Genomic DNA, 26,705 nt, shown 5'->3' with positions numbered 1-26,705 from the left:
ATTCTCTAGTAGGTTAGTAGCAGACTTTTAGAACATTTTCAAGAGGTCCCGTAAAATAACAATTATGGAGCATGCTTTATTGGATTTATTTTTTTTAAGGACCATTCCTGTTTTCCTCTCCTGCAATTTAGGAATACATTGACCACTGGGTGTTACCATCCGCTTATCAAATGGGCGTGTCTCTATAGTCAGCACTGATTGGACAGCGTCACATTGTGAAAGGATACACCCCTTTGACAAGTGGAAATGGTTACACCCAGTGGTCCATTTATTCGTAACTTGCTAGGAGAAATAACAAGTAGCGGCAAAACCAACATTTCTAAGAAACCATGTTCTACAAATGTTATTTTATGTGGAATAGATATATTAACTAAAACAGATATGTTGGGAGATTCAACAAAGGTTCTTTAACCCCTTAATGACCGCCAATACGTCTTTTAACTGACCTGAGATATAAGAGAATAGCCTCCCCATACAGATGACAATCCAGCATCTGTCGGTTGTACACTATAGCTGACAACTTGCTGTACCAGCCACGATCAGTATTTGCACCATCTAAATCTGTTTAACCCCTTAGATGCTGCTGTCAATAGTGACTACATCATTATAAATGGTTAACAGAGTGTGGGGGCTTCTTCTTTGTCACAATCGGTGCCCTCAGATCATGATTTTGTTGTCCTGATGTTTGCCATGGCAATTCATGACCAAATAGCGGCCTTAGAGTCTGACGGCTGTAGTAATCTGTTTAGAAGTTAGCAACATTTAGCTGGTAAAAATACACATTTTCATTTCTGTCATACCACTTTGCATTAATTCCTGTAAAGCACCTGAAGGGTTAATAAACTACCTGACAGCAGTTTCAATATGTTTAGGGGTGCTGTTTTTAAAATGGAATCACATTTGGGGGTTTCCCCAATATATGGGACCCCTAAAGTCACTTCAAACATGGATAAGTCCCTAAAAAAATAAATTTTGTAAATTTCTTTGAAAAAATGAAAAATTGCTGCTACATTTTTAATCCTCCTAAAATGCTAACAAAATAAAATAACATTTTACAAATGGTGCTGATGTAAAGCAGACATGTGGGAAATGTTATTTATTAATGGTTTGCTGTTGTATGACTATCTGGATTAAAGGGATAATCATTCAAATTTATAAAATTGCTAATTTTTTAACATTTTTCTCAAATTTTTGATAATTTTTATAAATAAACACAAAAAATGTTGAACAAAATTTACCATTATCATAAAGAATAATGTGTCATGAAAAAACAATCTCAAAATCACTGGGATTTGTTGAAGCGTTGCAGAGTTATTGCCACATAAAGTGACACTGGTCAGATTTCAAAAATTTGGCTCGGTCACTAAGGGGTTAAAGGGAACCTGTCGGTAGGTTGAACCCTCAAAAGCTATCAATATGGGCATGCAGGTCATAGATATTGAATAAAATACCTTGATATCTATGATCTAATATCTCATTTCACAGAAATCCATGTTTTTCTTAAGATGTAAATGAACTGTAAATATTTATGGGCAGGGCATAGATCTCCCTGAGAACCTGCCTCTAGAGCCTATTTTGAATGAAAGGAGAGTTACCAGTGTGAGACATGTAACGACTGACAGTCTGTTCTCCTGATCCATATTTCTCACACTGGTAACATAACATCCCTTTTCATTTACAATAGGCTCTGGAGGCAGATTCTCAGGGAGATCTATGTCCGGCCCATAGATCTTGTCTAGCTGGTATATGATGTCTTCCATGTACATCATATACAGGCATGAGAGATTATTGCTCGCCTGTCTCTCCTACTCTTCACTTCCTTCTACATAGACTTTAATAAGCAGCTGTGGTCAGATTCCTCAGAGAGCTGACAGTCCATCTTTTTAGCTATGGAAGTATCAATCTAGGAGGAGGAGGAGTGGTTTATAGGTGGAGAAAGGAGCATGTTTCAATGATAACGTATACATTTTATTAATTTTTCTTGTACTGTCGATTGCAATGTGTTTTGAATTGATAGTAAACACTTAACCTGGTTCTAAACTTATGTAAATATTTGTATTAATGTATTTTAGATAGAATATGAAATGTACATTTATGAAATGGTCTTTTCAGCACCATCTTGCATTGTACTATAAGTTGCTAGCTGTTGGCCAGACAGAAATTGATGCACTTTAACATTTTACATTTTAATAACTGATAGATCCGATTCCACTGCTATGATAATGGAGAAGTACCTGTTGCAGATACTACAAATAAATGTCCTGTTTACTGATCAGTAACCACGCGGTTTGCTTGCACACATCTCTGCATGTCAGTATAATTATGTCTCCGCGGGATTAGATAACAGCTGGTGTGTTTGCTCCTATTAAATAGAATTTATACTGAATCTTCCGCTGCCGGTAATAGATGAGAAGAAGTAGGGCAGTGTGTCTTAACATGTGATCTAGGCACCACATGTGTAAAAGTACAAGTGGTGCTTTCCAAAGTAATTACCTGGTTCAGAACTAATCATTAACAAAACCGTGTGAACTTATACAATGGCTCTGCCATACATTCTCACACACAGGTTGTTACAGTAACAGCGGTAAGTCACAGACCGTTCCTTTAAGTGTATCTGTTGTTTGCGGTGACTTTTAAAATAAGTTCTCATGGCTGTGTACATGAGAAATGACACTATTTATGACCATTTTATGAACTGCATCCTGCATTTTTCACAAGTCCCCTCTGGAGACTCCCTTTCTAATTTTCAGTTGTTTTTTAGCTAGTGGGTAGAGACTAACTGCTAAAATGTATCCCATAAACAGCACAAAGAGAAGAGCACATCCTGTTCTCCATATTTCTGCAGCTTACCCTGTGAAGCAGGACATTCTACAACAGTACTGAGAAGTGTGGCTGTGAATCCAGCACTAAGGTGAGATAAAACACTAACTAGATTCTTCAATAGTTTCTCTGACTTGTTCTACAGATTTTCCCCCCATTTAGACTACTATGAACAGCTGTAGCCTGATTTCTTATGGAGCTAAAAGTCTATCTCCCCTGTCAAGATGGATTTTTGGCAGTGAACAATGCTTTTAGGAAACAGTACGGGAGGGAAAACAAGAGAAGCAAGAAAGCTTTCTCGCTAATGGGATGTGTTATTAAAGTTGATATATATGCTTGTTTTGTTGATTTTTGTAAAGTTTTCTGAAATGAGTGAAGTGACCGCTATTTTGAAGTAACATTCCACCTTTTATTAACTAGTGAGATGTGCTAGCTTTTCTGGTAGAAATCTCTAAATTCTAAAGTCATACAATGACTGAACATTGTGCTATTATTGGGTTCACGACATAAGAGTATTCAGTAAGCGCCTCTTCACCCTTCACTGGCGGCTGCAAGCTTCCACAAAATTAGGTCTTTTATGTATTATTCAATATTTCTCTATGAAGGAGATTTTGTTCTAGAAAAATAAAGTTCTGATAACGGAGCACTCCTGTTCTATTGTTTTGGTGATTGTTAGAGATCTTAGATTTACCAGAACTCCAGCTTATCGTATCAACCTCTTGTGTGTCTTCGTGACATGACAAAAGATTTCTGAACCTGTAATAAAATCTAAAGGGAACCAGGTTTTGCTATAAAATCTGAGAGCAGCATGATGTTGGGGTGGAGAACCTGATTCCAGTGATGTGACACTTACTGGGCTGTCAGCTGCAGTTATGATAAAAATCAGTTTTATCTACTGCAGATCTACCAGTTCTCTGAATACTGTGCTCTGTATAACCCCGCCCACACCACTGATTGGCAACTTTCTGCGTACACTGTGCATAGGCAGAAAGCAGCCAATCATGAATATGTAAGACTAAATGCGAGTATATTTATTTATATTTATTTCTCCTGCTGATAATTTTTTTTATTTTATAAAAACTAAAGCAAACAGCCCAATAAGTGACACATCACTGGAATCAGGTGCTCTATATCAAGATGCTTTTAGATTAGTTGGCACAAAACTGATTTTCCAAGCATTTTTGTGTTTTTTTTCTCCATTAACCCCTTAATCCCATATGACATACTATCCCGTCCAGGTGACCTGGGACTTAATTCCCATGGACGGGATAGTACGTCATATGCGATCGGCCGCGCTCACGGGGGGAGCGCGGCCGATCGCGGCCGGGTGTCAGCTGCCTATCGCAGCTGACATCCGGCACTATGTGCCAGGAGCGGTCACGGACCGCTCCCGGCACATTAACCCCCGGCACACCGCGATCAAAGATGATCGCGGTGTGCCGGCGGTGCAGGGAAGCATCGCGCAGGGAGGGGGCTCCCTGCGGGCTTCCCTGAGACGATCGGTACACGGTGATGTGCTCACCGTGTACCGAGCGTCTTCTCCCTGCAGTCCCCGGATCCAAAATGGCCGCCGGGCTGCATCCGGGTCCTGCAGGGAGCACTTCCGGGTCAGGATCAGGCTGCAGCTGCAGCTCTAATCCTGCCCGGCTGTATGTCAGATCACCGATCTGATAGAGTGCTGTGCACACTGTCAGATCGGTGATCTGTGATGTCCCCCCCTGGGACAAAGTGAAAAAGTAAAAAAAAAAATAAAAAAAAAATTCCTAAATAAAGCAGAAAAAAAAAAATATTATTCCCATAAATACATTTCTTTACATAAAAAAAAAACAAAAAAACAATAAAAGTACACATATTTAGTATCGCCGCGTCCGTAACGACCCGACCTATAAAACTGGCCCACTAGTTAACCCCTTCAGTGAACACCGTAAGAAAAAAAAAAAAAAACGAGCCAAAAAACAACGCTTTATTATCATAACGCTGAACAAAGAGTGGAATAACACGCGATCAAAAAGACGGATATAAATAACCATGTTACCTCTGAAAACGTCATCTTGTCCCGCAAAAAACGAGCCGCCATATAGCATCATAACCAAAAAAATAAAAAAGTTATAGTCCTCTGAATAAAGCGATGCCAAAATAATTATTTTTTCTATAAAATAGCTTTTATCGTATAAAAGCGCCAAAACATAAAAAAAATGATATAAATGAGGTGTCGCTGTAATCGTACTGACCCGAAGAATAAAACTGCTTCATCAATTTTACCAAACGCGGAACGGTATAAACGCCTCCCCCAAAAGAAATTCATGAATAGCTGGTTTTTGGTCATTCTGCCTCACAAAAAAATCGGAATAAAAAGCGATCAAAAACTGTCACGTGTCCGAAAATGTAACCGATAAAAACGTCAACTCGTCCCGCAAAAAACAAGACCTCACATGACTCTGTGGACCAAAATATGGAAAAATTATAGCTCTCAAAATGTGGAGACGCAAAAACTTTTTTGCTATAAAAAGCGTCTTTTAGTGTGTGACAGCTGCCAATCATAAAAATCCGCTAAAAAACTCGCTATAAAAGTAAATCAAACCCCCCTTCATCACCCCCTTAGTTAGGCTAGGTTCACATTGCGTTAATGGGTTAACGCTAACGGACAGCGTTGCACGGCGAAAATGTCACAATTAACGCCGTGCAACGGGTCCGTTAGCACAACCATTGACAGCAATGTGATTTTCAGGTGTAGCGCATCGCTAGAGCGTGCCATTTTCGGCTCGCGCTAGCAAGGTGCCATTCTTTTGTGGCGCGCCTCAGACGCTGCTTGCAGCGTCCGCGGCGCGCCCGAGGTCCGATCCCCGATCTTCCAGAGCGGGGACGTTAACGCGACCACTAAACACGACACCTAAAAAGACATTGTGTTAGCGCAATCCGCTAGTGCTAAACGGATTTCCCTAACGCAATGTGAACCTAGCCTTAGGGAAAAATAATAAAATTAAAAAAAATGTATTTATTTCCATTTTCCGGTTAGGGTTAGGGTTAGGGTTAGGGCTAGGGTTGGGGCTAGGGTTAGGGTTTGGATTACATTTACGGTTGGGATTAGGGTTGGGATTAGAATTAGGGGTGTGTCTGGGTTAGGTGTGTGGTTAGGGTTACAGTTGGGATTAGGGTTAGTGGTGCGTTTGGATTAGGGTTTCATTTATAATTGGGGGGTTTCCACTGTTTAGGCACATCAGGGGCTCTCCAAACGCGACATGGCGTCCGATCTCAATTCCAGCCAATTCTGCATTGAAAAAGTAAAACAGTGCTCCTTCACTTCCGAGCTCTCCCGTGCGCCCAAACAGGGGTTTACCCCAACATATGGGGTATCAGCGTACTCGAGACAAATTGGACAACAACTTTTTGGGTCCAAGTTCTCTTGTTATCCTTGGGAAAATAAAAATTTGGGGGGCTAAAAATCATTTTTGTGGGAAAAAAAAGGATTTTTATTTTCACGGCTCTGCGTTGTAAACTGTAGTGAAACACTTGGGGGTTCAAAGTTTTCACAACACATCTAGATAAGTTCCATGGGAGGTCTAGTTTCCAATATGGGGTCACTTGTGGATGGTTTCTACTGTTTGGGTACATCAGGGGCTCTGCAAATGCAACGTGACGCCTGCAGACCAATCCATCTAAGTCTGCATTCCAAATGGCGCTCCTTCCCTTCCGAGCTCTGCCATGAGCCCAAACAGTGGTTCCCCCCCACATATGGGGTATCAGCGTACTCAGGACAAATTGAACAACAACTTTTGGGGTCCAATTTATTCTGTTACCCTTGTAAAAATACAAAGCTGGGGGCTAAAAAATCATTTTTGTGAAAAAAAAAAGAATTTTTATTTTCACGGGTCTGCGTTATAAACTGTAGTGAAACACTTAGGGGTTCAAAGTTCTCACAACACATCTAGATAAGTTCCATGGGAGGTCTAGTTTCTAATATGGGGTCACTTGTGGGGGGTTTGTACTGTTTGGGTACATCAGGGGCTCTGCAAATGCAACGTGACTCCTGCAGACCAATCCATCTAAGTCTGCATTCCAAATGGCGCTCCTTCCCTTCCGAGCTCTGCCATGCGCCCAAACAGTGGTTCCCCCCCACATATGGGGTATCAGCGTACTCAGGACAAATTGGACAACAACTTTTGGGGTCCAATTTATTATGTTACCCTTGTGAAAATACAAAACTGGGGGCTAAAAAATTTTTGCGAAAAAAAAATAAATTTATTTTAACGGCTCTGCGTTATAAACTGTAGTGAAACACTTGGGGGTTCAAAGCTCTCAAAACACATCTAGATAAGTTCCTTAGAGGGTCTAGTTTCCAAAATGGTGTCACTTGTGGGGGTTTTTAATGTTTAGGCACATCAGGGGCTCTCCAAACCAACATGGCGTCCCATCTTAATTCCAGTCAATTTTGCATTGAAAAGTCAAATGGCGCTCCTTCCCTTCCGAGCTCTGCTATGCACCCAAAAAGTGGTTTACCCCCACATATGGGGTATCGTCGCACTCAGGACAAATTGCACAACAACTTTTGTGGTCTAATTTCTTCTCTTACCCTTGGGAAAATAAAAAATTGGTGGCGAAAAGATTATTTTTGTGAAAAAATATGATTTTTTATTTTTACGGCTTTGCATTATAAACTTCTGTGAAGCACTTGTTGGGTCAAAGTGCTCACCACACCTCTAGATAAGTTCCTTAAGGGGTCTACTTTCCAAAATGGTGTCACTTGTGGGGATTTCAATGTTTAGGCACATCAGGGGCTCTCCAAACGCAACATGGCATCCCATCTCAATTCCAGTCAATTTTGCATTGAAAAGTAAAATGGCGCTCCTTCCCTTCCGAGCTCTGCCATACGCCCAAACAATGGTTTACACCCATATACGGGGTATCAGCGTACTCAGGACAAATTGGCCAACAATTTTTGAGGTTCAATTTTTTCTCTTACTCTTGGGAAAATAAAAAATTGGGGGCGAAAAGATCATTTTTGTGAAAAAATATGATTTTTTATTTTTACGGCTCTGCATTATAAACTTCTGTGAAGCAATTGGTGGGTCAAAGTGGTCACCACACATCTAGATAAGTTCCTTAGGGTGTCTACTTTCCAAAATGGTGTCACTTGTGGGGGGTTTCAATGTTTAGGCACATCAGTGGCTCTCCAAACGCAACATGGTGTCCCATCTCAATTCCTGTCAATTTTGCATTTAAAAGTCAAATGGCGCTCCTTCCCTTCCGAGCTCTGCCATGCGCCCAAACAGTGGTTTACCCCCACATATGGGGTATCAGCGTACTCAGTACAGATTGTACAACAATGTTTGGCATCCATTTTATCCTGTTACCCTTGGTAAAATAAAACAAATTGGAGCTGAAATAAATTTTGTGTGAAAAAAAGTTAAATATTCATTTTTATTTAAACATTCCAAAAATTCCTGTGAAACCCCTGAAGGGTTAATAAACTTCTTGAATGTGGTTTTGAGCACCTTGAGGGGTGCAGTTTTTAGAATGGTGTCACACTTGGGTATTTTCTATCATATAGACCCCTCAAAATGACATCAAATGAGATGTGGTCCCTAAAAAAAAATGGTGTTGTAAAAATGAGAAATTGCTGGTCAACTTTGAACCCTTATAACTCCCTAACAAAAAAAAATTTTGGTTCCAAAATTGTGCTGATGTAAAGGAGACATGTGGGAAATGTTACTTATTAAGTATTTTGCATGACATATCTCTGTGATTTAAGGGCATAAAAATTTAAAGTTGGAAAATTGCGAAATTTTCAAAATTTTCGCCAAATTTCCGTTTTTTTCACAAATAAACGCAAGTTATATCGAATAAATGTTACTACTAAAATGAAGTACAATATGTCACGAGAAAACAATGTCAGAATCGCCAAGATCCGTTGAAGCGTTCCAGAGTTATAACCTCATAAAGGGACAGTGGTCAGAATTGTAAAAATTGGCCCGGTCATTAACGTGCAAACCACCCTCGGGGCTTAAGGGGTTAAAAAACAATGGTGGAACTTCTTTTTTTTTTTTAATTCCCTCCCTAAAATTAATTTTAATATTTAATAATTAATAATAATAAATATGCACCCAACACCGGTGCCATCGCGTTACATGCAAACGAGATCATGTTGGCTGCTCACTCATAGCTTCTTGTTACTAGTGGAGAATCATGGAAATGTTCACCTCTTATCTTACAAAATTTCCTTCTAGGAGTAAGTGCTTTTCATGCTATTCCTCTTCAAAGCTGAAACTCAATATTTTCTTTACGACTCGTTCATTTGTTCTTACTGCTTTTTCGTTTTTCTCAAAATGTTGCCATGACATATAGTTGCTCTTTATGTTGTCAAGTGAATTTGGTACAAAATCGTAACTGATTCTCGCCTCGGGGACGCTTCTTTGAAATGTCTTTTACTTGGCTCAGAACACTTGAGAAATAATCAACTTCAGTGTTTAAGGTTTCTTCAAGTTTTAAAACAACGTAACAAGGAATATAAAGTAATACCAGGTGGAAACTAGAGAAGAACATTATGTTTACTGGCCAAAAGTGACATCCGAGTAACTGGCATCATAATTTAACAAATGCGCTTTATATGGTCAACCATGAAGAGTCTTAAAGGGGCTGTCCAGGAGATAAAAAACACTTTTAAAAGATGCCAAAGTAGTTAAAAAAGTATTAATTACTCTCACAGCTCCCATTCAAACGTATACCCTATCCTAACTAGTGCCTACATCATGGTCCCATCTCAACTCAACAGAAATTGCAATAAATACCAACTTAGTCAATCACTGGCTGCAGCGGTGATTCTCCCCAGCCAGTGATTGGTTGAGCAGTCATTTTCAGTGTGTCAATATGGGAGCAAAGAATTTAGATCAGTGGAGATCGGATACGTGTCTGAATGGAAGAGCTACAGGTCTTCAGTAATGGTGAGTATTAGTTCTTGTTTAACTAAAAAAAAAAAATTACTTTGACAACCATTTTAATTTGTTCATTGTCAACTACTATTCCTCCCAAGCCTACCATCCGTATGCATGCTCTACTCATCCGAGCATGCATATGTTCCTAATAGGATGCGAGCTACAGCCAAAAATCTCTGGTGGTGGCTTTTCTTCCCGAAGAGCTAAAGGGTCGAGTGTTAAAATACAACATGACCAAATTCTTTCCAACATGTCCAAAGATAAAAGTCGAGCATGTCCACGGCTCCACCGAAATGGCATTCGTTCGAGTGTGATCTGATGTTTGTCGGAACACACTCGGACCGAAAATATGGTCGTCTGCAGATGTCCTCACCCAATAAAATACTTTGCTAAAGACCGGTGCAGACGAGCGTATATTCAATCCCGCTGCGATCCGATAAATCAGAAGATCGCACTTTGACCAATGTTGTATGGAGCCGTGCACATGTTCAATTAATGTTCAATTAGGTTCACATTGCGTTAGTGCAGTGCGTTTAGCGCATACGCTAACGGACTGCGTTAACGCAATGTCCAAAAAGGGATTGCGTTTAGCGATCGCAGATGCCCGATCTGTGCTAGCGAGAACGGACCCAAAAACGCTGCAGACAGCGTTCGAGGTCCGTCACAAAATAACGGAACATCGCTAACGCATGCCAAAAATGGCATGCGTTAGGGATGCGTTACATACATTGCGGTCAATGGGTGCGCTAATGGATCCGTTACATTTCGTTAGTGTGGCGCTATGTAACAGATTCCGTTAGCGGATACCCACTAATGCAATGTGAACCTAGCCTTATACCTCTTGGACAGTGTGGGTCCGAGGAATAAATCGCTGCATGCCTGAGTTTGATCCGATATTTGGATTGCGCACAATAATGCGAGTTGATTAGTAGATGGGAAACATCGGATTGTATCTGCATGACATATGAGCGCAGTCTAATTTTCATGGACTGAACCTGGAAAATATTTTTTCCTCCGTCTATTCATCCAAGAGAATCGGATCAAAGCCTGATCAGTGTCTCATTTGTATAATCAGCCCGATTAGAGAATCTCCGACCATACGCATCTAGCGTTACTTGGCAAAATAATAGATTATTTGTCTTTTAACAGGAGCACTTTTAGATTTAACCCAATTGATAGCAATGGCCCATGTAAAAAAAAATAAATAAATAAATACAAAAAATACTGATAAGTTAATTGGTTTAGCCAGAAATAGTGTGTATGCAATAGTGGAGATGTATAGCGCTATAGGATATGTTAGCGCAATATGAGCAACAAGAAGTACATGAAAATAATCCACTTCTTCTAAACCGCCATAATCTTCTCCACCTACTGCTCTCATACCACTTGTATTAATGTTTCACTGAGATAGCAGAAACGCCTGTGAGAGGTCTCTAGAAATATATCTGAAGCTGTGAAACTTGACATCATTACAGAACATTCTGACAGGTCAAGTGGCTGATCCTTTGACTCATCCCCAAACCTGCAGTAAAAAAAAAAATCACAATAATCGGTAAATCCCAGCAGTGATCGTGTGGAGACTGCAGAAGAAACCTTTCAAACTACGATTCGGCTGGAATAAGACTGTGTCGATTTACAAACCAGAACAAAGCAACTTTCTTTATGCCACATGGGGTTTAGTGTGAATTTTAGGTGATACGGTACTTTAGTCCTCACTGTCATGGGGTGAAAACGTTTTTAAAAGTTTTCTTTTTAAAATGAAAAGTTGGACATATACAGTATATAACATGAGACCAAACAAGTGGCAATATTGGACTATACTAATAAGACACAGAATTTGTCAATTGCCATAAATAATAATAATATTATTATTTAACAGCCTTTGGCTCAATTTTGAGCCATGGCGACTTGATAGATGAACGCTTTGTAGGAGACCGATCTTGTGCAGCCTAGATAGGTCCACCAGGGTCATCTGCACCATTATCCTGATAGTATCAAGCCATCGGGTTGCCGGTCTTCCTCTTCACCTTGTCCTTCCTATTCTCCAACCATGATGTCCTTCTCCAGTGATCGCTCTCTTCGTGTGATGTGTCCAAAGTAGACAAGTTGACCTGGTGTAAATGCCATTGTCCTCTTGAACCAATCGTTATTTTTGTCCCTTCGTCTCTACATTGCTTTGGGACGTGGCCCCATCTTCCCTGTATGTAAATCTAGTTATTTTAGCCAATCAGGTGTGATGCTTGAGAAACCCCAAACATAGAATTTGACCCTTCCCATTTGGCTAAAAGGATTAGATTTACTTACAATAAGAGGAGGCTTATATCAAGAAGGGATTTAGAAGAACAGCGGAATTTGTACCAGGTTCCCCCCAAAAATCCATATTTATGGTAAGTGTCCGGCCCACTTTAAATAGAAAAATTGCTCAGGATGTTGCATAAATGTCTGGATGATAGGTGTCCCACACTTATCTTTAGATCAGGGCTGTGCCTCTTGGAAGCTGTGAATGGAGAGGTGTCTTGTCTCTCTCAATTTAGTTTATGGCAGTTCCAAAATTACTGATTTTGGCTATTTTTTTTTTTTTTAGAACCTCCATAGAAGTGAATGGAGGGAAGCTACGCCAGCATGGCCACTAGATGGGTCCCCATTCTTGAAACCAAAATATGTGTTGACATAGGACAAGTATAAACAACAGGCAGTAGGAAGAGGTATCATGAGCAGCCTTTGGTCATTGAGCAGTTAATAAACGTGGCTACAGCCATGAATAAGGGTCGCTAATCCAAAACGCGTAAACGTAAGGCTCCTTATTCTTTTTGGCTTTTTCTTACCATGTTTTTAATTGCACAGTAGAAGCTATGTTTTAACATGTTTCCATTGGTTCTGAAGCTCAGTCTTCATGGACCTTACTTCCATTTCTGACCTGTATACAAGCCTGCTTTGTTCCTTGTGAAGGGGGATCATATGCAAGGGTCAATATGTATCCCCCAGGATGCGAATGGAGTCTTATTAAGCCCGGTGGAGTGCATAGCAGTCACAGATATAGCTGTGGTTGCAATGCAGAATAAAAGGAAGTTTGGTCTTGGACAAGCTATTTGCCAAAGGCAAATTTAAGAAAACCCGGCATGTTATACTATAGGATGGTAGTGGGGTGGTTCACTCCCTCCAGACTGGGTCTTGCAAATGGCCCATGACCACAGATTCCATTTAAAAACCCTAATGCAAAAGGTTGGGTGTGTCGGAGTTTGTTTGCAAAATGCAGAGCAGATGGCTCTGCAACATCCAGCTTAGGTGTGCCGTTAACACAAAGCCAAGGGTAGTGAACGCCTGGGGCCCCCTCAGCATGACACGGTGGTGCAGTTGCCCATGGTAATCGGTCTCGGATGCAAACTGTTTTCGACATCCCAGCTGTGATCTGGAGGATGCCGTTGTTTCTTTTGGACATTAAAGACACTTAGCATTGAACTTTCCTGTGGACCTTGCCCATCTGTCGTACTGCACCGACCCCGCTGCACTACATCCTATACTCCTTGTACCACACCCAGACCAAGCAAGGTCTACCAGGGTTCAAAGGCGAATACAAGTTGTTTTCACACTAAATTTTCCTACTTGAAAGGTGAGCTGATTACCTTTTTTATTCTTTCCCAATAAACATACAGAACTCACTTGTATCACTGTTCAGGCATCCAATGAATGACGCATGAAGTCTCGTGTTCTGCAGTAACTCTTCTGCTGTATGTACCGGGATGATATATTTATTTCTAGGCATGATCCCATTACGATGAAAATGACATTTATCTGAATGTTTCAATGTCTGTGCAGAGATAATGGCAGATGGATTTAATACGATAATCCAGTTTAGAGCAGATCTCGCCAGTACTGTACACGTTGACTTCTGAGATTAAGACTTGGCGCCAGGAATTGGACAACAGACCTATTTAGCCTGCATTTTCCCATTATTGTTGGAGGCATCACTACCTGTAACTTCACTATGGGAGTCCCAGTAGAATATATTAATGGTCTGATAAGAAGATGGAAGGGGATTGATAGCGGTATGATTTTCTAATATACCATTATATAGTGTGTCAGATGTAATCAGCTCAGCTCCGGCAATCTTCAGCAGTTCTAATTTCTTGCCTCTAGCTCTATTTTCTGGAGGAAAATAGAGACTATAGAAGAACTCTAGATATAGAACTGCACAATGAAGTCATTATTTATATAAAAAACAAAAAAAAGAAAAAAACTAAAATATTTCCAGCATATTTAGCATTAAATGTGACTTTTCGTAATAAGATGTCCGGTGTGTACAGGGGCAGACACAGAGAGATGAGCAGCCCCTTTGCATCATCAATATATCAGCCCTTTGCGTCCAACTGCTCCTCATAATGTACAATTTGCCCTACTTTGGAGGTGAAGTGGCCCCCCTTAACTCTTGGGCTCCTGTTGCACCAATGCTATGTCCACCCCTGTGTGTATATACAGTACATAGAGAATATCACTACTTCTGGTTATTATGGGACTTGTTCCCTGCATTTTCACAAGTTTTCCCCTCTGTAGGCTCTTTGTCTAATGATCCATTGTCTCTGGGCCAGTGTGTTGACTGGCTGCTATAATGTCTCTCCAATACACTGCAAATGGAGACATGAGACTCCTGCTCAACTGTCTCTATGGAGCATATGATCACAAGCAGCAGCAGAATGGAGGATATTATCTAGCATTACTGAGCAGTGTACCTGTGAATCCAGTACCGCGGCAAAATAAAACACTTAAATATAAATATTACTGTCTCTCTGCATCTATTTCTCACTCTGTTCCCCCATCCTCTCTATAGAGCATATGATCACAAGCAGCAGCAACATGGAGGATATTATTTAGTACCACTGAGCTGTGTACCTGTGAATCCAGTACTGCGGCAAAATAAAACACTTAAATATAGGCATTACTGTCCCTCTGCATCTATTTCTCACTCAGCTCCCACATCCTTTCTATAGATATCAGCAGGCACCTGTAATTTGTCTGAAACAGAGTGCATTTTGGCAGTTTTTTCAGAGTGAATGGGAAGGCAAGAGGGCCACACAAGAAGGAAAAAATTGCTCAAATATGACGGGTTCATATAAGTCCTAAAAACTTGACACACATTTAATTCAAAAACATTTTGAAACCTTTTGAGATATTTGTATATTTACCATAATACATACTAGAGAAGAAATTTAGATCAATATTTGCAACAGTGGAACCTAGCAGGAAGTGTTAAAATCCCCTGCAGCTCCCCCGCAGGGGCATTTAGGCATTGCATGTTTTACATTATGGAGGGCTCTCTGTGGCTTTGTATGGTCCTCCAGCGTGAGACATCTATGTAGTTACTTTCCACTCTAACAATTCTGGATGAAAACAACTTCATTATCTCAGAATTCACTAATGGGCTGTTTACAGTGGAATGTCTACAGTTGACAACATTAATTACCAAGTGTTTCCTCTACAGAAGCAATAAATTATGATCATCTGTGTTCTTTCGTAGTAAACAATCTGATACATTTGTGTTTATATGAAGTCTTTCACCACAGCCTTGTTCCATAGATGAAGATAAATCGGATCTGTTATTTCAGAATGCTATGCTACTATGCACAGCACAGCTACAGATCCATGAGGCTAATAGCCAAAATGGCGCAACTATGTTCTGCTGTCTAGTAGGAGCTATAAAAGAATACACTGGACCCATCATTTATGAGTCCATTGTATTCACAGCGAGAGCATTCCTCCTCCCCACCACTCTTCAAGGTAGTGAATAATAGTCGCTCACTGCACAGGGGCAGGATAGGGCGAAGCGGGCACTGTCCTCATAATTACACCGGGCTCATACACTATGGGGGCTTTTGATTATATCTGCTGTTGTACACACCAGTCTCAATTAACCACTCGCTGGAGTAATGTGACCTGATTCATTAAACTGTGGTTGCCATTTAATGAATCAAGCGTGTCAGATATGTGGCACGCGTAGAGTGATGAATTTGACGGGCAGGAGTGATCCCATCCATGCCACACCCATATTGGCATAGCCAGCAGGGACTGGAGTATAAATGCCAAAAGTTGCAATATGTTTGACGAGTAGTACAAAGATATTGGGATTTTCCAAGGTGTTTACTCCAAATTTCTGGTGTAAGCACCTTGATGAATCCATCCCAAATGTGTCTAGATAATTCCTTTAGCAGACAAGATTCACTGAATTATTTTTTTTGCTGCTTTTGCAGCTAGAAGTCTAGACCTATAGCTGTGAAACATAGGGCGGCATGACAGATTTTCGTTAAAAGGAAGTTATCAAGTTAAAAAATGTTATCTGATCTGAAGGCAGGATGTTATAGGAGGAGATTGATAGATTTTTTTCCCCCTAAAACTTCCATTCTATTCATTGAAATCCCTAGTGTTTGCATTAGTCCAGTGAGCGGTCCTTCTAGTGATTGACCGCTATCTCTGCATGAACGGGAAGACTGTCAATCACTGAGTAGGACCATCCACTGGACTCATACAAATAGAAGTTCTAGTGACTCTTGCAAGAAACCTATATATCAGTCTGCTCTTCTTCTCCTTCTCTGCACCGTGCTGGCCCCAGATTGGAATGCAAGTACAATGTGACCGATTACCTTTAAGACTTCAATAATAAGTGGCTTGTTCATCAGAACATGAAGTTTCTTGCACTGTTTCTTAAAATTACATTGGCAATAGTTTTGTCTAACCATACCAGTTGACTGATATTGCGTATAGTAAACACTTCGTAAACAAGAAAACAAGAAAAAAAATGTCATGGTTTTACCGTGACAGAGAGGAGCCAGAAGGCCGCAGCATCTGATTTATGCATGGATTAGAAGCACTTCACCTTCTTATTAAACGGTGTATGTTTCTTTTGGCGGTGCAGAGGTTAACCTGCTCAGTTGAGAGCTCCTGGAGCACTTTGGCTAACAGTGCATAGCTGAGAGCCTTTCTCATCTCCCACATAATCTGGGTCCTGGCTAGCACTCATTGCCAGAGTTAGCTTTTGCTGCATCACTTGAGGTTGTCAGTGGTTATTGTTGGAGAAGGCGTTTGGTGGATTAATCTGTACCTGTTGTTAGGTTTTGAGTGTGTGATAATTCCCTTTCTTCTCCTACTTTGGCTTAACCCCATCCTCCAATCCCTAGTACATACCTCTGTTGTTTGTGTGAGTACTGTATATTTGTATGTTTGGTATTTTTCATTACCCTTGTTTGTATTACCTTGTTAGTCTGGTGTATTACAGTATCCTACTACTCCCCTACTACTCGCCTCTTCCCTGGGTGGGAGAAGGGTACATGACCCTGGCATCTTCACCATCAGAAGTAATCTGGGGAACAGGGTGAGCTATGGCGCCCCCTAAGGTTAGGGACAGGGAAGGAGCCCCTTGTCCCAGAACACCAGACAAGAGTCATGACAACAAAAGTCTAAACTAAAAAAATACAAGTTAAATAAGTACACTACAGTTCAGTCAGCTAAGGCCCAGATCTACTTTGAGACATTTTCTACAACCCTGGGTTTATTTCAGCTCATTCTAATTGCGATATGGAGTCTATTATTTATGTACTGATCAAGTTCAAGTCTTTAATGCTTTCAGGCAAAGTATTACATTTACACCCTTCCTAGTTTGAGTGGTGTTTTTATGTGGAGCCCTGTTGCCCTTTCTTGTTATGGTTGGACGGGGAATTGACGACATCTCAAAGGACATTTTACTCCATTTTTAACCCTTTAGCTCTTACCCGGAGAGATCGAGAAAGTAATGTTTTGTGTTTTGCATCATGCAGTTTGATGCATTTGAAGTGCTTTGTTGCTATAATGTGCCCCTTGCTAATTTAGCCTACATTACTTTCCTGTTTTCTGCCTTTCACCATCTTCTACTTGAGCAGAACAGACACTTATATATCCGAAATGCCAAACTGCTTTTCCAAACAGCTGAAATGAATGCTGCTTGGCTGCTCCTTGTAACTCGTCTGCACTTTGTAGTCATCCTATGTCATGCATGAAAAGTAACTTGTACATCTTCTTCCTTGGAGGCAAGACTCCTACAGCAGCGCTTTCATATGGTGTTTCTATTTTCAGGGATGGAATTAAATGGCTATACTTAAAATAACTGTACTGTAATTACATCATAAGTGTTGTCTGAAAGTAGTATATATTTAGACATTCATACAACGAGACACATGGTCTTTATATGTATACGGGCTTCTAACGTTACACACAGACACCGTGGCGTACATGGAAATCCCAGGGCCTATGATGCTCCCAAAAATGACCCGACACACATGGAGTATGGGATCCCCACAGTTTCACCCTACATCTACAGTGTATTACACGATGACTCCACAGTGTCTCCAGCAATGTATGATGTCTCCACAGGCCCACCAACCCAGTAAGCTTGAAAACATCGGATTGCACTCAGATGACATCTGAACGCTTTTCCGATTTTTCACATACTGACAGAATGGAGAAGACAGAGAAATAGTTTTTTTTTATCAATCTATTCCTCACCTAAGAAATTTAAATTACACTCTAATCAAACTCTTATCATACTTTAATTAGTCTGTGATTAGCGTAATCGGCACAGTTCTCGGATGTGGAGAATATAGTTGTGTGACTCTAGTCTATGATAAATGAGAGATGCTTTTTAACTTTCTACAAGTAGTGGTAAAGCCCCCCCCAAAAGGTGTATTGTGCAATATGATTTTAAGTGGTGTAGGTCAGAGGAAAAGTTTCTAATATGAACCTTCGACATGTAAGGAGATGGACATATTGCCCACTTCCCCCTTGAAGACATCAGTGCTGTTTATAATGTCATGTGTTATTGTAATGTTTTGCATTGTACTATTAGGCTACAGTTCACATTGCGTTAGTGCAGTCTGTTTAGCGCATACGCTGATGGACTGCGTTAACGCAATGTCCAAAAAGGATCGCGTTTAGCGATCGCGCTAGCGCAGATGCCCGATCTGCGCTAGCGAGAACGGATCCAAAAAACGCTGCAGACAGCGTTCGAGGTCCGTCACAAAATAACGGAGCATCGCTAACGCATGCCAAAAATGGCATGCGTTAGGATGCGTTACATACATTGAGGTAAATGGGTGCGCTAACGGATCCGCTACATTGCGTTAGTGGCGCTATGCAACAGATTCCGTTAGCGGATACCCACTAATGCAATGTGAACCTAGCCTTAGGAAGCTGAGTTCTGCCGAGCAAAAGACAGTGACTGGGGTAAGACGTAGTTAAGTGTTGTGACTAGTCCAAAGAGAGAAGGGCTATGAAGCAGGATCAGAGAGGACTTCCTAGTAGTGGCTCAGACAGGGCCTAGCTTGCAGCTAGAGCAGGCATTTGGTGTGAGTGCTCAGCAAGGCCACATGAGTGTTTTGTGGTAAGAGGAAAAGGAGATCGGAACAGAGATAATGTGATCCTGAGGAACAGACAGAGGTATACAGAGTTACAGAGATGCAGAGAGAAGGACAGCGCCAGCTCATAGCATTGACCAGAGAGAGATGAGTGACCAAGTGAAAAGGGTCCGGAGAAGGTATACCTAGCATCATGGTCCTGAGTAGCTTGCAGCTGTTAAAGCTAATGGGCCGTGATGGAATACAAAGTGGGACAAAGTGAGTGTCCCGGGTGGGAGTTCCCTAAGCATCAGAGAGCTTGAAGTTGAGTCCAGCCATATTGTCAAACCCTCTCCTCTATGAGGAGATTCAGATGCATAACCCCGGGAAGAGGATATGACTTTCACAGACTGTACTGTGGTTTGAAGCTGGGTGGTGGTGAAGGAAATGAGACCAGAGGAATGCATGAGGCCAAGGAAGTAACAAGACTGTGTATTGAGATGCTCTGTATTAATGAAGAAATGTTCGAGAAGTTGTGTACCCGCTATCATGTGTACATACAGTTAGGTCCATATATATTTGGACAGAGACAACATTTTTCTAATTTTGGTTATAGACATCACCACAATGAATTTTAAACAAAACAATTCAGATGCAGTTGAAGTTCAGACTTTTAGCTTTCATTTGAGGGTATCCACATTAAAATTGAATTAAGGGTTTAGGAGTTTCAGCTCCTTAACATGTGCCACAGTGTTTTTAAAGGGACCAAAAGTAATTGGACAGATTCAATAATTTTAAATAAAATGTTCATTTCTAGTACTTGGTTGAAAACCCTTTGTTTGCAATGACTGCTTGAAATCTTGAACACAAGGACATCACCAGACGCTGTGTTTCCTCCTTTTTGATGCTCTGCCAGGCCTTCACTGCGGTGGTTTTCAGTTGCTGTTTGTTTGTGGGCCTTTCTGTATGAAGTTTAGTCTTTAACAAGTGAAATGCTGCTCAATTGGGTTGAGATCAGATGACTGACTTGGCAAATCAAGAATATTCCACTTCTTTGCTTTAATAAACTCCTGGGTTGCTTTGGCTTTATGGTTTGGGTCATTGTCCATCTGTAGTGTGAAAAGACGACCAATCAGTTTGGCTGCATTTGGCTGGATCTGAGCACACAGTATGGTGGCTCTGAAGACCTCAGAATTCATTCAGCTGCTTCTGTCCTGTGTCACATCATCAATAAACACTAGTGACCCAGTGCCACTGGCAGCCATGCATGCCCAAGACATCACACTGCCTCAAGCGTGTTGTACAGTTGATGTGGTATGCTTTGGATCATGAGCTGGACCACACCTTCGCCATACTTTTCTCTTTCCTTCATTCTAGTAGAGGTTGATCTTGGTTTCATCTGTCCAAAGAATGTTCTTCCAGAACTGTTCTGGCTTTTTTAGATGTTTTTTAGCAAAGTCCAGTCTAGCCTTTTTATTCTTGATGCTTATGAGTGGCTTGCACCGTGCAGTGAACCCTCTGTATTTACCTTCATGCAGTCTTCTCTTTATGGTAGATTTGGATATTGATACGCCGACCTCCTGGAGAGTGTTGGTCACTTGGTTGGCTGTTGTGAAGGGGTTTCTCTTCACCATCGAGATTATTCTGTGATCATCCACCACTGTTGCCTTTCGTGGGCACCCAGGTCTTTTTGCATTGATGAGTTCACCAGTGCTTTCTTTCTTTCTCAGGATGTACCAAACTGTAGATTTTGCCACTCCTAATATTGTAGCAATTTCTCAGATGGTTTTTTTTCTGTTTTCACAGCTTAAGGATGGCTTGTTTCACCTGCATGGAGAGCTCCTTTGACCTCATGTTTACTTCACAGCAAAACCTTCCAAATGCAGCACCACACCTCAAATCAACTCCAGGCCTTTTATCTGCTTAATTGAGAATGAAATAACGAAGGGATTGCCCACACGTGTTCATGAAATAGCCTTGGAATCAATTGTCCAATTACTTTTGGTCCCTTTAAAAACAGAATGGCACATGTTAAGGAGCTGAAACTCCTAAACCCTTCACCTAATTTTAATGTGGATACCCTCAAATGAAAGCTGAAAGTATGAACTTCAACTGCATCTGAATTGTTTTGTTTAAAATTCATTGTGGTAATGTCTATAACCAAAATTAGAAAAATGTTGTCTCTGTCCAAATATATATGGACCTAACTGTAGTTGCCACACAATGGCTGTTTAGTAAAGCTTTGTTTAAGAACTGGTGGCCTCCTTTCTTGAGCTGCTTAACATCTGGTCCTGGCAAACCAGCGTCATCGGTTACATACGGCCTACATGGTGTAGCACCCTCACAGCACAAGTCTACACATCTAGTCAGGACCACCACCTTCATGTAACGTGCCAGGGCGCAAGAGATGAGTACCTCACCCACTGCTACCACCCTGCACCATGTTTCAGAATGATCTGTATCTATAGAGGTGTTCATACTGGTGGTCACCCAGTTTTCCTACAAACTGTCCCAGTAACTAAATATTAGACTTGAGCCCTTCTACTTACTAGTCGGTGATTAGAGTTTTTCTTGTAGTATTTAGTTGCAGAGCTGTGAAAGCCGCCTCTGGATATTCAGAAGGGTCGGTGATCTTTTCCAAGCCTTGCTTAGCCTATTGCACTTTTCTTCTTGCAGCTTATGTACCATTTCTAGCACAATACAGGAATGACATGCTTTTTACCCTCCTTATGATTTTTCTCGCTGGATGTAGAACCAGAAGGTCTAGCGGAAAACGATGACTTATTAAATATGGCCCTAAGTGCTCTCACCATCCGTCTGTTATCTGTAGTAGGCAGAACAGAATTTTTTTTATTCTCATTAATGTGCGCTGCTCCCACGGCCCCCGGAATTACATATGTAATGCTTACAGCAAACTGGTGCCAACCCATACAGCTGTGCGCTCCGCTACCCATACACAGACGCACCAGCTGTGCAGTACAGGATCGCAGAGACTCTTCGCTTCTTTAAACTTTCTCCAGACAAATGGCCGGAACAAGATGGCTACAAACTGCCAGCGCAAGCTGGCACGGAGAATAACAGGGGAGCCGAGATCCTCATTACTGGGTGCCGGAGGGAAAGATGCTCTGCTGCTAAGAATAATTAGTTCCTTCTAATCTCTAGAGTATCCGGCTCCAGAGGAAGGGGCCAGGGGCAAACTCAGGCTAATGAGAAGAGATTTTCGAGAGATACCAGGAAGATAATGACAGTAAAGAAGACGGCGGTGAGATTGGAGATGCAGTTGACTGTAGGATCGTCGGCCACACAAGGGAACGGATCGACACTACGGAGGTGGCAGTGTATACATGTGTCACTGTAGGCTTTCATGTGACACCGTGTTGTGCTGGGATGTCAGGAAAAAGGGATGGAGAGTTCGCAATTACAAGGGGTCCTTTAGGCACATGGGGCTGACGCTCTGTAGGAAAGTGCAGGCATATAGCGATATGTCGCGCTAATTGCACAATGATGGAATTACGCTAGGCGTTCAGTACATACAAAGGATGACATGAATCATACACCACACATCACGTGACATTATCGGTACACCTGGTGGTCCGAAAGCTAGCAAGTCATGGCCTGATCAAGCACATCCCAGCTTCATGCCACTCTAGTGGGAGACCCTGCAACATCACTGGCATACGATACCATGTGTAAATGAATAATTCATGAGTGCATTAAAGGGGTTATCCACTACTATATTTTTTTTTACTAAAATTGGACCCAGTGGTCCCAGGAATTGGACCCAGGAAGAAAAAAAAAAAGGGGAAAAAAAGGACAGATTACTACCAAAATTCCCTTCCATTCCTCTGTACTACTACCTATTTTCCTTGCTGACCTTCGTGCTTCCTCTTCTGGTTGGGGACATCGAGTAGTGCTGCAGTCAGTCGGTGACCATTGCAGTGATGTTCTGTTCAAGTCTGGAAAAAAAACAATTTCCTAGCTATATTTTCCATATTTGCAATTTCAGCTAATCAATACCCCACTGGAAGCGGTGGTGAGGAGGCCAAAGGAAAATGCAGGCAGTGATGCAGAGGAACGGCAAGGGTCTGGGCCCCGGATCTGATAATCTAAAAATTAATCATGTAAGGACAGCATAAAAATATTAAAAAAGATAGGCTATGATATAGTTGTGTAGATGTATCACAGGTGACTTTGTGATTAAATTTTAGGTCTTGTTGGTAATCTGGGATAGACACTCCCGTTATGAGCCAAAAAATGAAGGACCTCTCTGGTCAATGTTTTACATTCAAAAGCAGCGCTCCCGACCACCTAAGCAGCTCCACTTCTGGATAATGCTCTACGAGGAGCGATTTTCCTGCGTAGGCTCGTGTCCAGTGCTGTGTGTGATGGTTGCTGGCTGACTGTTAATTTCATTGGGTATGTCAGCACCTTTTGGTCTGCGCACTGACCATAACAAATAAGGGGCTGGCTTAGCTATTGGGAATGCAGAGCAGCGGATCGATTTGCGGGGGATCGAGCTCAAGTTTAATTTTCGGAAATTTCACTCGAATTTGAACATTTTGAGATTTGATTCACGATTTAGAGTGTGAACTTGTTACGATCAGTCATTGGATTTGTGGCAACTCGGGTTCCACTCAGTTTACATTTTTTTTCCTTTTGGACCATCAGGGGGTAAAGTCAGTTTCTTTCCCCTACTGGCAATCTGATGTTGCTGCAGTGCTGCTGGGTCAGCTGATGCAGGTGGTGACCACTCACACCATCCTTTAAAAAGTCACCTGATGCATCAGCTGACTGTTGGTGATAGAGCGATCTTTAGTGACCAAGCCTGAGCGAGGAGCTCTCTGGGTGCAGTGGTGCTTCTGCTGGGTTCATTATCCTGGTGCCTTTATTCTGCTGTGTGGTGCTTTGCAGCAGAGAACGCTGTGTTTATTTCTTCATCCCTTTGTGTTTGTCACTATCCGCCGTGTGTAAATATCTGCAGTGGTGCGGCTAGTGCCCATCGCCGGCCAGTGCACTAGCCAGGGCAGAGTTAGGTGACAGTTAGGGACGAGGTATCCTGACGGTGGCGGGGGGAAGGACCTGTATAGGGCGTTGGGGGAGTGCAGGGACAGGCTCAGGTTTGAGCTCAGGTGGTGACCATTCCCTAATTCCCTATTTGTAGAACCTTCCTCTCCCTTATAGCATCCTCATTGTATGTGTATTGTGCCGTTAGCTGACCGACCACCTGTTGGGTTGAGTTACACCATCGGAGAACTCTTATGGCCTGCAGAGCTCGCTTTTTCTTTTTTCTCTCTCGCTCTTTCTCTCTCTCGTAGAGTGTAAGCTCTTAAAATCATTGAGGTTCTCTCTCTGTCCTGTAGAGTATAAACCCTTAAGGTCGGCAGGGTTTTCGCTCTCTCTCCTGTAGAGTGTAAGCGCTTAAGGTCTGCAGGGTTCTCTCTATCCTTACCCCCACTTGTATTTTATAAGCAATCACAAGCTTTTTAGTTTTCAATCTAGTGCAAATTTATTTGCCCACGAATCTAATTTTCTGGGATAATTTGGCGATTTCAAACTTCAAAATATTAATTCACTTCTACATGGAATGAGCAGTCTGCCCCATTCACTCCCAGCTCTGATGACGGTCCACACGGGAAACGTTCTACTGTATGAAGCAGAAGCTGAACCCGGGAAACAAGGGATATCTGAAGGTCTGTGCACATTAGGAAGTTGTGGAATTTACTATTTTATTCACATATACATATAATTTTGTTTAATGTGACATCCCCGTGAAGCTACACAGTTTCTGCAAATAATGTAAAATAGATCCCATCATCATAATTATATTTATAGTTGCAAATTAATAGGGGGCATGCTGTGTGCGCGTACAGCGAGTTTAGTTTTTATTCTTAACCATTTGCAAAGTAAGTAATATATCAACTATAAAGTGAATAGAGCCATGTTCTGATTACCATGGCTAATATTGTATATTAATGCATGATTTTACTACAATGGTATAATATAATAAATATAGTAAAAAAAAATATTTAATTACGTGTAATTAATAATGATTATGTAATGAAGCCGATGAATGACGTTCAGTTGCAATTAGCGCAGATGGATGAGGCTCTTGCCGAGGTGTAAAGGACGCTCTGCATGGCTCAACATATACTGGAGAGATGTAACTTATTATAAAAATCATAGCATGTTATGCCCTCTTGTGGCAGAGGACAGAACTGCAGCTGATTAACTGCATCCCCTGTTGTGCTGTCAACAGGAGCCCTCTATAATTTGCAAGGTGCCCTATGCACGATCTACATTACTCTGCAAGGCAAGAACCCAAGGCAAAATTTCGAGGCAGACTCCAAGCTCTGTTATGTTTATCATAATGAGTTCTACCTTATCACGCTGGCAGCTTTCATGGAAATTTCTGTTTTCACATTTGAAAATAGGCAGCCCGTCGAGATGCAGCGTCTGTTTCCTGTTAATATCATTGTTATATCGGCAGCGTTACTGAGTCATTGTTGAATCTGTCCCGAAATTGCAGCATAAATTAAGCATCACAAGCCTTTCTTGCTTTGTAGGTGATGTTGATGAAAAGTATTGAAACATTGAAAGCAAAAGTTTTTAATATACTTTTTCAGAAATGCCAAAGTTTTCAGTTCATCTGGTTAGCGAAAGTGATTTTAAGGATTTGTGTGAACCTCAATTTACTATTGAAAGGATTGAGCAAAATTTTAATTCTTTACTGGAGTTATTTATTTTGTAAATAAATAAATAAATTTGCATTCTTACCTTTAAGCCATTAATTCAGCTTAAAGGGCTTTAAGATTTCCAGTTTTATATAAAAAAAAAAGTTCAAAAACATTAAAATGATCAGGTGTAATCAGCAATGTATCCCCCAATAACTATTCAATTTTCCTGCAGTGCCCCCACTGGAATAATGAAGTATTACATGCAATCTTCTGAGATGAATATGTAATGTAAGGGGTAATCTTAGTTATTTAAAGAGAAGTAATTTTTTTGCATTTGCTCCTTGCTCTCAATAATTAGTAGTTATAACCTCTTCTATTGACTCTAGTCAATGTAGTTTTTTTTTATAAAGATTTTTAAGTTCAGTGCATGATCTCCAAATACCCCCAAGGCTGCAATCAGACACTGTGCTGTACACTAACTGGACACAAAGGCGACTGTGTGGCTACCCCAAAGCTGCACAGGTTTACCATGCTATTGGTAATTTTTGCCAGTAACCTTTTATTCTGGTGTTAACTGACAGGCTGCTGTAAAAAACTAAAAAATTGTGTAGTTTATCAGGAGATGTCTGTGTGGCCACCAAGTGGTTGTGATGGGAATTGCAGCCCGTTGCGGGTGTTGCTACCATGTCGCGATGTTGTATTGAATTTGTATTGAGGGGAAAAAACTGGAATTCTTAAAGAAATTAAATGAAAGGTAAGGGCAGACATCCGTGCAGCCATGTTCTGGCTGCAGGTCGCCTGACCGGAGCATGACCGCTTCATCTATTTCTATGAGACAATCGTGCTCGGGATGAGAGATCTGTTCACAGATCGTGCATTGTGGTCCATGATTGGATCAAGATGCACAGACGTCTGCATGAGCCCTAAGA

General features: G+C 41.3%; 1 protein-coding gene across 1 annotated transcript in view; it reads right to left on the bottom strand.

The window, feature by feature from the left end:
• LOC138648241 (tenascin-R-like) overlaps positions 1 to 26,705 on the bottom strand; it is a 467,927-nt gene that overhangs the window by 227,584 nt on the left and 213,638 nt on the right. The gene's annotated exons all lie outside the window — the stretch shown is intronic.

This window comes from Ranitomeya imitator, chromosome 8 (genome assembly GCF_032444005.1).
Source record: "Ranitomeya imitator isolate aRanImi1 chromosome 8, aRanImi1.pri, whole genome shotgun sequence".
Lineage (NCBI taxonomy): Eukaryota > Metazoa > Chordata > Amphibia > Anura > Dendrobatidae > Ranitomeya > Ranitomeya imitator.
This window is presented reverse-complemented; position numbering and strand designations above follow the sequence as displayed.